This window comes from Tamandua tetradactyla, chromosome 1 (assembly GCF_023851605.1).
Source record: "Tamandua tetradactyla isolate mTamTet1 chromosome 1, mTamTet1.pri, whole genome shotgun sequence".
Lineage (NCBI taxonomy): Eukaryota > Metazoa > Chordata > Mammalia > Pilosa > Myrmecophagidae > Tamandua > Tamandua tetradactyla.
In genome coordinates, this window is record NC_135327.1 from 4,254,150 (window position 1) to 4,267,163 (window position 13,014).

Here is a 13,014-nt window from a genome sequence, read left to right on the forward strand (position 1 = left end):
TGGGTGCTGGTGGGCTTTTACAGGGGCCTCAGGAGTGGGAGGGGGAGAGAGAGAGAGAGAGAAAGGAGGGAGATTTCAGGGAAATATCTGTTTGGAATTTGGTAATATTGTTTTGGCTTTTTAAAAACTTTTACCTTGAAATAATTTAGAGCCACGGGAAGCTGCAGGCAGCACAGGAGGCCCGGGCACCTCTCCCAGCCGCCCCCAGTAGTAGCGTCTTCCCTAACTCAGGGCATCAAACCAGGAAACCAACATCGGTGCAATCCACAGAGCTTATTCAGATTTCCCCAGGTATACCTGCACTCGCTGCATGTGTGTGCTTGTGTGCAGCTCTATACACTCACTGTGTGTGCCTGTGTGCGTGCCGCTCTGTGCACTCATTGCGTGCGTGTGCCTGTGCGCGTGCCGCTCTGTGCACTCACTGCATGTGTATGCCTGTGCGCATGCAGCTCTGTGCACTCACTGTGTGTACCTGTGTGTATGCAGCTCTGTGCACCCACTGCGTGCGTGTGCCTGTGTGTTTGCAGCTCTGTGCACCCACTGCATGTGTGTGCCCACGCAGCTCTGTGCACTCACTGCATGCGTGTGCCCATGTGTGTGCAGCTATTGCACTCACTGCATGTGTGTGCCTGTGCGTGTGCAGCTGTATGCAATTTTACATGGTTCATGAAACACTTCCACAGTCAAAATACTGAATTGTTCTGTTGCCATAAGGATCCCTGATGCTACACTTTACAGCCACTTTCATCCTTCCCCTACCCGCAACCTCTCTCTCTCTCCAACTCTCTCTCTCCTGCTCTCTCTCTCTTTCTGATATCAAGAACATTATATAAGTTGACTTTACAGTAGGTAACATTTTGAAATCGGCTTTTTTTCCCACCCAGTCTAATCCCTTTGACATTCATCCAAATTGCTGTGCATGGCAGTAGTGTGTTCCTCTGCGTTAAGTGGCATTTCATGGATGAATGATTTCACTGAGAAATGTTTGGGTAGTTTTAAGTTGGGGGTATTATGAATAAGGCTGCTATGAAATTTGGGGTTCAAGTTTCTGGTGAACAAAAATTTTCGTTTCTCTGGGATAGAACAGCGGAATTGCTAGGTCTCTGGTGAGCCTGTCTTTAGTTTTAAAAGAAATTACTGCTGCTCTTTTCAAAGGACCAGATCTTTGTTTTATTGATTTTATTTTTCTGTCTTCAATTTCATTCATTTGTGTTCTTATCTGTATTATTTCTTCCCTTCTGCTTATTTTGGGTTTATTTTGTTCTTCTTTTCTAATTTCTTGAAGAAAGAAATTGATTATTGATTTGAGATCTTTTCTTTTTGTCTACTGCAAAGATACAGTGCTATAAATTCCCCTCTCAGCGCAAGCTTTAGTTACATCTACAGACTTCAATACGTTGCATTTTTATTTTCATTCCATTTTATTGTTTTACCCTCCCTTGAGACCACCTTTTTGACATGTGTTATTTCAAAGTTTGCTATGTAATGTCCACATGATTGAGGATTTTCCTGTTATTGGTTTCAAGTTTGACTATCACGGTGAGAGGACATGTTCTGTGCGGTTTCCACTGTTTTGCATCTGTCAGGGTCCCTTTAGCAGCTGGACGGTTGGTCTTGGGAATATCCCTAGGTGCTTGTAAAGAGCGTGTGCTCTGCTGTTTGGGGGTGAAGGTTCCCCAGAGACCCTGCATGTGGATGGCTTCACCCCTCTATGTCCTCGCGCTTTTCCCATCTGGCGGCTCTTTGTGTTGCTGGGAGAGCACACCTCGGCTGCAATGGTCTCTACCTGTCCCATGAGTTTGTCTCTTCTGCGGCTCTCTCAGTTTTACTTTTTGTGATTTGCAGCTCTGTCACCCAGTGCTTACCCATTTAGGATGGAAATATCTTCTTGGTGCATGGATCCTTTTATCATTAGGTACATCCCTTGCTGTCCCTGGTAATTTCATTTGCTTTGAAGTCTATTTAATCTGATATTAATGCAGCTATTCCTGCTTTTTAAAGCTTAGTGTTTGCATGATGCATCTTTCCCCCTTCTTTAATTCTCAGTCTACCTATGTTGCTATGTTTGAAGTGAGTTTCTTGTAGGCAGCATCTAATTGGCTTACGTTTTTATGCACTCTGTCACTCTTTCTCTTTTCTTGGTGTATTTAGCGTTTAAAGTAGTTGCTAATATGTTAGAGTTTATGATTGCCACTCCGCTATTTATTTCCTGTGTTTCCTCTGTTTCTTGTGCCTTCCCGTATGTCTCTTGAACATTTTTTAGAATTTCATTTTGATTCGTTTGTAATGTTCTTGAGTATATTGTTTTGCTTATTTCTCTTAGTGGTTGTCTAGATATTACGTATGCGTGTGTAACTTATCACAACATACTGCTGCCGACGTCCTAATGCCGTCGATCGAGTATTGAAACCTTGCTTCTATTTAGGTCTCTACTTTTCCCACTTATGAAATATAGTAGCACAACATTGTAAACCTAACTAACAGCCATGGACATATATTTGAATGTGGTTTTTAAAAGGGGAAATTTTAGGTTGTCTATATATTACTGGAGTAAAAAATCTTTAAAAATCCATCAAATTGAATAACACAAATAGTGAATTCTAAAGTAAACAGTGGGCTCTAGTTAATAGTACAATTATAAAAATGTTCTTTCGTCAATTGAACAAATGCACCACATGAATGCAAGGTGTTAATAACAGGGAGGTATATGGGAACTCTGAATTTTGTACATGATTTTCCTGTAAACCTATACACAACCACTCTAATTAAAAAATAAATGCCCATGTGTATCCTTTCACACACTGAGCACCACATCAGATGGTTTTACTATTTTTGCTTCAAGCACCAAAAATAATCTAAGAAATTCATGACGTGAACAGAAGTCTATTAATTTATCCCTATTTTTACCCATCTCAGTTTTCTTCTTTCCTTTCTGAAGTTCCAAGTCTTTTGCTGTCAATTTCACTGTTTCGAAGACTTTTCTTTGGTGTATGTGTGGGGGGGCACATTCTTTCAGCTCTATCATATTTTGCATCTCTGTTGTTGGTCAGTACACATTTAGGATTTCCATAGCTGGATGGATTGACCTTTTCATCATATATCATGTCCCTCTTTGGTAATTGCCTTTGCTCTAAAGTCTGCTTTATCTGATATTAATATAATGACTTCCCCTTTCTTTTAATTCAAGTTTGTATGGTACAACTTTTTACGTCCTTTTACTTTGAACTTACTTATATTATTATATTTGAAGTGAGTTTCCTATAGACAGCATATACTCAGGTCATGTTTTTTAACTAGTGTGTTTAAACCAGTTACATGTATTGTAATTTGATATTTTAGGGCTTAAGCGTTCTATTTTACTTTTTTGTTTGTTTTCTATTTGTTCTTTCTGGTTTTAATTTCTCTGTTTTCTTTATCCTGGCTTTCTTGGATTACTTCATCATTTTTTAAAATTCAATTTTGATTTATCTATAGTGTTTTTTAGTGTATTTCTGTATTTATTTTTTAGTGGTTGTATAGAAATTATATTAAATATATATCACTTATCAAAATCCTCTGGCGTTGCCATTTTATCAGTTTGAGTGGAGGATAGAATCCTTACTTCCAGATGTGTCCTTTTACTCTGTCCCACTTATAATACAATTGTCTTAAATATTTCTCCTACATTCATTATGAACCACATCAGGCAGTATTGTAAATTTTGCTTCAACCATTCAACATAATTTAGGAAACTTAAAAAGAGAAGGAAAGCCTGTTGTGTTTACCCATATTTCTGCTTATGATGTTCCACGACTCCTTCGTCTATTGCTTCCTTTCCTTTTTAGAGAACATCCTCTAGGCTTCTCTGAGAGCAGGCCTTCTGCTGATAAATTCTCTTAGTTCTCCTTCATCTGAGAGTGCCTTGACTTGCCTTTCATTTCTGAACAATATTTTTGCTACACGTAGGAGCCTGAGCTGAAAGCTGTCCTTTATCAGCCCTTGGAAATTTTGTGCTACTTGCCTGGCCTCCCTGGTTTCAGATGTGGACTGAATGGTCATTTAAATGGTGTCCCCTGGAGGTAATGAGTCTTTTTGCTGGATGTTTTTTTATTTCAGGAAATTTTATTTAAAAGTTCCTAAGGCAGCCCAAAAATCAAAGAACTGCCTTGAGGAAGGTGAGAAACAGCTGCTCAGATTGCCCCAGCAGCTCCAGCCGGTGACATTTCACCCTGTTCTAACTTTCCCCTGACACCTCTGTGCCTCCCAGGCCCTTTTTTGTATTGTTTTGTTAAACCCTATCTTCTCTGTTATACTCCTCCTTCTCTTTAAATAACATATACACACAAAAGCAATAAATTTCAAAGCACATCACAACAATTAGTTGTAGAACAGATTTCAGAGTTAGGTATGGGTGACAATTCCACAATTTTACATTTTTACTTCTTGCTGCTCTAGGGTAGCTCCACCATCACCTGTGATCTCTCTCCTACTCTTTAGGGGTATTTGGGCTATGGCCATTCTAACTTTTTCATGCTGGAAGGGGCTGTCTATAATGTGGGGTAGGGGATGGAACTATCTGACATTCTGGAGAGGCTGGGCCCTCTAGGTTTCAGGACTTATCTGGTCCAGGGACCCATCTGGAGTTTGTAGGTTTGGGAGAGTTACTCTAGTGCCTGGAATCTTTGTAGAATCTTATATTGCCCTAGGTGTTCTTTAGGACGGGCTGGAATGGTCCTGGTTGGTGGTTGGCAGGTTACGATACAGGTAGCAAGGTCTAATTGAAGATTGTGTAAGAGCAACCTCCAGCATAGCCTCTCGACTCTATTTGAACTCTCTCTGCCACTGATATTTTATTAGTTACACTTCTTTTCCCCCTTTTGGTCAGGATGGCATCATTCTTCATTTTTACTTAAAGTCTTTGTTTTCTATTTGTGCTGCTTTGAAACGATGTATGTCCCCTAGAAAAGCCATGTTTTAATCAAAATCCCATTTCGTAAAGGCAGAATAATCCCTATTCAATACTCTCTGTTTGAAACTGTAATCAGATCACCTCCCTGGAGATGTGATTTAATCAAGAGTGGTTATTAAACTGGATCAGGTGACGACATGTCTCCACCCATTTGGGTAGGTCTTGATAGTTTCTGGAGTCCTATAAAAGAGGAAACATTTTGGAGAATTAAGGAGATTTGGAGAGAGCAGAGAATGCTGCAGCACCACAAAGCAGAGAGACTATCAGCCAGTGCTTTGGAGATGAAGAAGGAAAACGCCTCCGGAAGCTTCATGAAACAGGAAGCCAGGAGAGAAAGCCACAGATGACGCGTGTTCACAACGTGACCTTCCAGCCGAGAGAGAAACTGTGACTGTGTTCACCATGTGCCTTCTCACTTGAGAGAGAAACGCTGAACTTCATCGGCCTTCTTGAACCAAGGTATCTGTATTAGTTAGGGTTCTCTAGAGAAACAGAACCAACAGGTAACACTTGCAAATATAAAATTTATGAAACTGTCTCACATGACTGTAGGAACGCAGAGTCCAAAATCCACAGGGCAGGCTGTGAAGCCGATGACTCCAATGGATGGCCTGGATGAACTCCACAGGAGAGGCTCACCAGCCAAAGCAGGAATGGGACCTGTCTCCTCTGAGTCCTCCTTAAAAGACTTCCCATAATTGCATTTAGCATCACTAATTGCAGAAGACACTCCCCTTTGGCTGATTACAAATGGAATCAGCTGCGGATGTAGCTGATGTGATCATGACCTAATCCTGTGAAATGTCCTCATTGCAACAGACAGGGCAGTGCTTGCCCAATCAGATGAACAGGTACCACAACTTGGCCAAGTTGACACCTGTCCCTAACCATGACAGTCCACCCCTTGTCAACTTGGCACCTATATATATATATATATATATACATATATATATATCACCTTAGACCATACTTAATTTCCAAATGAAAACAAATAAGCACACATTTTTTCTTTTACCTGACAATACTCAACTGTCCTGCATATAACTGGAAACACATTAAATCTCTCCAGAATAGGGTGCAAATCCTTGGGCAACATTCATTCTTAAACTTGATATCTTACAACTTAAATAGTTTAACATGAACAAAACAGCATTACAGTCCTCGTTTCTGTAACTGATCACGTGGTCGAAGTTCATATTTATCACTTCCTTCTTCCACTACCCATTCCATGTTCCCTTTACCCTCAGCAAGTACTTCAGCTGGCCGTGGTTCTTTGCCTGGTGGGGTGACCCAAACCTTCATTCCTGAAGTCTCAGAGCCATTAGTGGTCCTGCCTGGATTGTGTTGTTGCAGTTTTCCATTGATTTTAATCACAGGGCATGGTAGTACTAATAGACGCCCCAGGGGATCTCCTATATTCCAAGAAAACTCTTCTTTACTTCCATTATGTAGTTGCAGTCCTACTTCCTTCTGATAGTCAGGGTCAATTACCCCAGACAATAATGTAATCCCCTTCTTGGTGTGTTGATCCAGAGGCATAAGTAGCCCAAAGTGGCCAGGTGGCAATCTTAACTTCCAGTTCAGTGGTATCACTGTTGTTTCTCCTGAAGGAAGCACACCCCGTTTTGGAACTAAAACCTGTAGACCAGCAGAACTCAGGGTAGCAGGGACAGGAAGCAAAAATTTTCCTAGTGGATCACTAGGAGTAATAGTGAGTGGCACCACACCCATTTCCACCCTTTGGTTCCTGGACCCATGGATCCTGGCTATGGGAGAAACAGCACCATACAGTGGACGCTGATTCAGAGCATATACAGCTTCCTGGAGAACATTACCCCAGCCTTTCAAGTTTTTGCCACCTAGTTGGCACCGTAATTGAGTTTTCAAAAGGCCATTCCACCGTTCTATCAATCCAGCTGCTTCTGGATGATGGGGAACATGGTAAGACCAGAGAATTCCATGAGCATGTGCCCATTCCCGCACTTCATTTGCTGTGAAGCGTGTTCCTTGATCAGAAGCAATGCTATGTGGAATACCATGACGATGGATAAGGCATTCTGTAAGTCCACGGATAGTAGTTTTGGCAGAAGCATTGCGTGCAGGGAAAGCAAACCCATATCCAGAGTATGTGTCTATTCCAGTTAGAACAAATCGCTGCCCCTTCCATGAAGGGAGTGGTCCAATGTAATCAACCTGCCACCATGTAGCTGGCTGGTCACCTCGGGGAAGGGTGCCATATCGGGGGCTGAGTGTGGGTCTCTGCTGCTGGCAGATTGGGCACTCAGCAGTGGCTGTAGCCAGGTCAGCCTTGGTGAGTGGAAGTCCATGTTGCTGAGCCCATGCATAACCTCCATCCCTACCACCATGACCACTTTGTTCATGAGCCCATTGGGCAATAACAGGAGTTGCTGGGGAAAGAGGCTGACTGGTATCCATAGAACGGGTCATCTTATCCACTTGATTATTAAAACCTTCCTCTGCTGAAGTCATCCTCTGGTGTGCATTCACATGGGACACAAATATCTTCATGTTTTTAGCCCACTCAGAAAGGTCTATCCACATACTTCTTCCCCAGACTTCTTTGTCACCAATTTTCCAATTATGGTCTTTCCAAGTCCCTGACCATCCAGCCAAACCATTAGCAACAGCCCATGAGTCAGTATACAAACGCACCTCTGGCCAGTTTTCCTTCCAAGCAAAATGAACAACCAGGTGCACTGCTCGAAGTTCTGCCCACTGGGAGGATTTCCCCTCACCACTGTCCTTCAAGGACACCCCAGAAAGGGGTTGTAATGCTGCAGCTGTCCACTTTCGGGTGGTACCTGCATATCGTGCTGAACCATCTGTAAACCAGGCCCGAGTTTTCTCTTCCTCAGTCAATTCACTGTAAGGAACTCCCCAAGAGGCCATAGCTCTGGTCTGGGAAAGAGAAGGTAATGTGGCAGCAGGAGTGGAAACCATGGGCATTTGTGCCACTTCTTCATGTAACTTACTTGTGCCTTCAAGACCTGCTCTGGCTCTATCTCGTATATACCATTTCCACTTTACAGTAGAGTGCTGCTGTACACGCCCAACTTTATGGCTTGGTGGGTCAGACAACACCCAACTCATGATAGGCAACTCAGGTCTCATGGTAATTTGGTGGCCCATGGTTAAGCGTTCAGTCTCTACTAAGGCCCAGTAGCAGGCCAAAAGCTGTTTCTCAAAAGGAGAGTAGTTATCTGCAGCAGATGGTAAGGCTTTGCTCCAAAATCCTAAGGGTCTGCATTGTGATTCTCCTATAGGGGCCTGCCAAAGGCTCCAGACAGCATCTCTATTTGCCACTGACACTTCCAGCACCATTGGATCTGCTGGATCATATGGCCCAAGTGGCAGAGTAGCTTGCACAGCAGCCTGGACCTGTCGCAGAGCCTCCTCTTGTTCAGGTCCCCACTCAAAATTAGCAGCTTTTCTGGTCACTCGATAAATGGGCCGGAGTAGCACACCCAAATGAGGAATATGTTGTCGCCAAAATCCAAAAAGACCAACTAGGCGTTGTGCCTCTTTTTTGGTTGTGGGAGGGGCCAGATGCAGCAATTTATCCTTCACCTTAGAAGGGATATCTCGACATGCCCCACACCACTGGACACCCAGAAATTTTACTGAGGTGGAAGGCCCCTGTATTTTTGTTGGATTTATCTCCCATCCTCTGACACGCAAATGCCTTACCAGTAAATCTAAAGCAGTTGCTACTTCTTGCTCACTAGGTCCAATCAACATGCTAACATCAATATAATGGACCAGTGTGATGTCTTGTGGGAGGGAGAAACGATCAAGGTCTCTGCGAACAAGATTATGACATAGGGCTGGAGAGTTGATATACCCCTGAGGTAGGACAGTGAAAGTATATTGCTGACCTTGCCAGCTGAAAGCGAACTGTTTCTGGTGGTCCTTACTAATAGCTATTGAGAAAAAAGCATTTGCCAGATCAATAGCTGCATACCAGGTACCAGGGGATGTATTGATTTGCTCAAGCAATGATACTACATCTGGAACAGCAGCTGCAATTGGAGTTACCACCTGGTTGAGTTTATGATAATCCACTGTCATTCTCCAAGACCCATCTGTTTTCTGCACAGGCCAAATAGGAGAGTTGAACGGGGATGTGATGGGAATCACCACCCCTGCATCTTTCAAGTCCTTAAGAGTGGCAGTAATCTCTGCAATCCCTCCAGAAATACGGTATTGCTTTTGATTTACTATTTTGCTTGGTAGGGGCAGTTCTAGTGGCTTCCACTTGGCCTTTCCCACCATAATAGCCCTCACTGCACGAGTTAGAGAATGAACGTGGGGATTCTGCCAGTTGCTCAGTATGTCTATGCCAATTATACATTCCGGAACTGGGGAAATAACTACAGGATGGGTCCGGGGGCCCACTGGACCCACTGTGAGACGGACCTGAGCTAAAACTCCATTGATCACCTGGCCTCCATAAGCCCCCACTCTGACTGGTGGTCCAGAGTGACGTTTTGGGTCCCCTGGAATTAACGTCACTTCTGAACCAGTGTCTAATAATCCCCAAAATATCTGATCATTTCCTTTTCCCCCAATGCACAGTTACCCTGGTAAAAGGCCGTCGGTCTCCTTGGGGAAGACTTAGAGGAAGGTTAACAGTATAAATTTGTGGCAGTGTAACAGGTTTCTACCCCATAGGGACCTGGCCTCCCCTTCATTCAAGGGGCTCTGGGTCTGTAAACTGTTTCAAGTCTGGAAATTGGTTAAGGGGCCGTGACTCTGTGTTTTTGTAATTCAGGTTAGACTTCTGTTCACTTGACCTAGAACTCTTTTGTTTATACAGCTCCAACAAGAATTTAGTAGACTGCCCTTCTATTGTATTTCTAGGCACCCCATGATTTACTAGCCAATGCCACAAATCTCTGCGTGTCATATAATTTTGATGCCTCCTTTGAGTTTGTTGTCTATTATAATAGCCGCGTCTACCCTGTCTTTGGTGATTAAGTGCTGCCACCTGGCTTCTGCCAACTCGGGATCCTGTCATCCCCATTGTGTTTAAGGATTCCAGCTCAGTGACAGCAGTTCCTACAGTAATATCTGACCTACAGAGAAGTGCAACCACAGAGCTCTTGAGGGATGATGGTGCTAGTCTCACAAATTTATTTCTCACTGTTCTGGTAAAAGGTGCATCTTCTGGACATTCCTGGGGTGTAAGAGCAGGCTTTGCATGATAAATCCACTCTAACATCCCAATCTCTCTAAGCCTCTGGATCCCCTCATCTACATTATACCAGGGCAGTTCTGGCATTTCAACCTCAGGTAATGTTGGCCACCTTTTGATCCATGTTTCAACCAACCACCCAAACAAGCTGTTAACACCTTTTCTAACCACTCGAACTATAACATTGAATGCAGAATCTCTGCTTAGTGGGCCCATGTCAATAAATTCAGCCTGATCCAGCCTTATATTCCTCCCACTATTATCCCACACTCTTAAAATCCATTGCCACACATATTCCCCTGATTTCTGTCTATATAAATTGGAAAACTCACACAGTTCTTTTGGAGTATAACGTACCTCCTTATGTGTGATACTTTGTACCTCACCTTTAGGGGCCTGTTGGGACTTTAGTCTAGTTATAGGTCTAGAAGAAATGAGGGGTGGTGGGGGTGGGTCATGAAAAGAATTAGAAATATCTTCCAAGCCATTTGCTTCAGGGCTTTCATTTGCAGTTTCATCTGGTGAAACAGGATTAATAATTCTAGGGCTAATCCCTTCAGGAGGAGGTTGGGTAGCCAATTTCTCAAGGCAGGCTGGAGGTGGGGCGGCTATGTCCTCAGGGCAGACTATTACAGGGTTATCTACAGTAGACTCAGCATGGCCTAGGGTTTCAACCTTGCCCCCAACATCATTATCAGTCCATATGTCACCATCCCATTTTTCAGGGTCCCACTCCTTTCCAATCAGTGCCCTCACTTTAACGGCAGACACCATGCAAGACTGAGATTTCAGTTTACGTTGTAAAGTTGCTACTCTAACAATAAGATTCTGAGTCTGATTTTCAGAGATCTCAAGTCTACAGCTACAGGAAATAAGATTTTCCTTCAGGATACTCATAGAAACCTCTACATCTTTCAGACGGCACTTAAGCTTCTTGTTTGAAGCCTTAAGCCCATCCCTTTCACCCTTTAATGTAGACAGTGTATCTAACAACAACCAACCAACATCTCTATACTCCTCTTATTTCTACAAAACTCTGTAAAGGTGTCAAAAACATTATCCCCCAGAGTCTGGCTTCATACAAGCGAAGCATTAGGAGAATCGAATGATGATATTTTGACTATCTTCTTTGCCAACTCAGTCCATGGATTGGGAGTGTCATTCTGATTACGGGAATCAGAGTCTTTAGTGTCTCTGAGCCCAGTTGGAGTAGAAAACCATTCATAAAAACCCATTTTTAAGATTCTGTTCCTTAAGAACCACTCCTGGTACCAAGATGTATTAGTTAGGGTTCTCTAGAGAAACAGAATCAACAGGGTACACTTGCAAATATAAAATTTATGAAAGTGTCTCACGCGACCGTAGGAACGCAGAGTCCAAAATCCACAGGGCAGGCTGTGAAGCCGACGACTCCGATGGAGGGTCTGGATGAACTCCACAGGAGAGGCTCACCAGCTGAAGCAGGAATGGGACCTGTCTCCTCTGAGTCCTCCTTAAAAGGCTTCCCATGATTGCATTTAGCATCACTAATTGCAGAAGACACTCCCCTTTGGCTGATTACAAATGGAATCAGCTGTGGATGTAGCTGACGTGATCATGACCTAATCCTATGAAATGTCCTCATTGCAACAGACAGGCCAGCGCTTGCCCAATCAGATGAACAGGTACCACAACTTGGCCAAGTTGACACCTGTCCCTAACCATGACAGTATCTTTCCCTGGATGCCTTTGATTGCACATTTCTGTAGACTTGTTTTAATTGGGACATTTTCTCAGCCTTAGAACTGTGAACTAGCAACTTATTAAATTCCCCTTTTAAAAGCCATTCCATTTCTGGTATATTGCATTCCGGCAGCTAGCAAACTAGAACACTATTCTAGAATCCCGTGTAGAATACTACAATACATTTTGTCATCCTGTCTCCTGAAACTCTTTGCTGCAATCCTCAGGCTCTCTTTGTTTTTCATCCCTTGACAGTTTTAAGGTACTCTAGAATGTTCCTTAATTGGACTTTGCCTGATATTCTCTCACGGGTAGACTGGGGTTAGAGGTTTGGGGAGAAAGAACATTCTCGCCCCATGGTGTCAAGGGCACAACTGCTGATGTGACCTTGACACTTGTCGGAGGCAGAACTTGTCAGGTTTCCTCACCAACAACCTATATTGGGTGCTCATTACACACCAGGCACTGCTCTAGGCACTTCCCGCGCATTCACTGGCTTAATCTCTACCATACCCCGTGAGGGAGCTTCTGTTACAAGGACCGTAAGCCGTAGAGTGGTTACTTAACTTCCCCCAAACAGCAGGCCCGTGGTCCAGGGACTAGCCCCAGAGGGGGCCTCGGCCAAAGGGACAGGGGGTCTGCAAGGTGCTGGGAGCAGCGAGGCCCGTAGCGCCAGCTGCCCGCGGACAGTGGTGGCCACAAGAGGGGCAGCGGCCCCCAGCGGGGTCGTGGGCCAGCACCGGACCCGTTCGTTGGGAGGGCCAAGAGCCTGGGAGCCAGCTGCCTCTGTCGGGGCTGGATGTCTCCCAACGCACGGAACGGGCCCGAGGCGGGCGGGGTGAATGGGACAAGGCCGCCCGTGGCCCTGCTTCGCTGTGCTGCCAGCACTGGGCCTCCTGTCAGAGCCTTGGCCCAGCGTGGCCGGTTCCCTCCCGCGGCCAGTGGGATGGGGAAGCACATCGGAGAGGCAGGTCTCAAAGCCCCCAGACCCAGCTGTGTTGCAGAATCCCCCCTGAGACTGAGGGGACCTCTCCACTTCTCTGTTTCTCTAAATATTTATTGAATATGTCAATAAATGTCTGTCATGGGGCAGGCATCGGGGGCAGCGCTGTGAGCAACGCAGACCAGG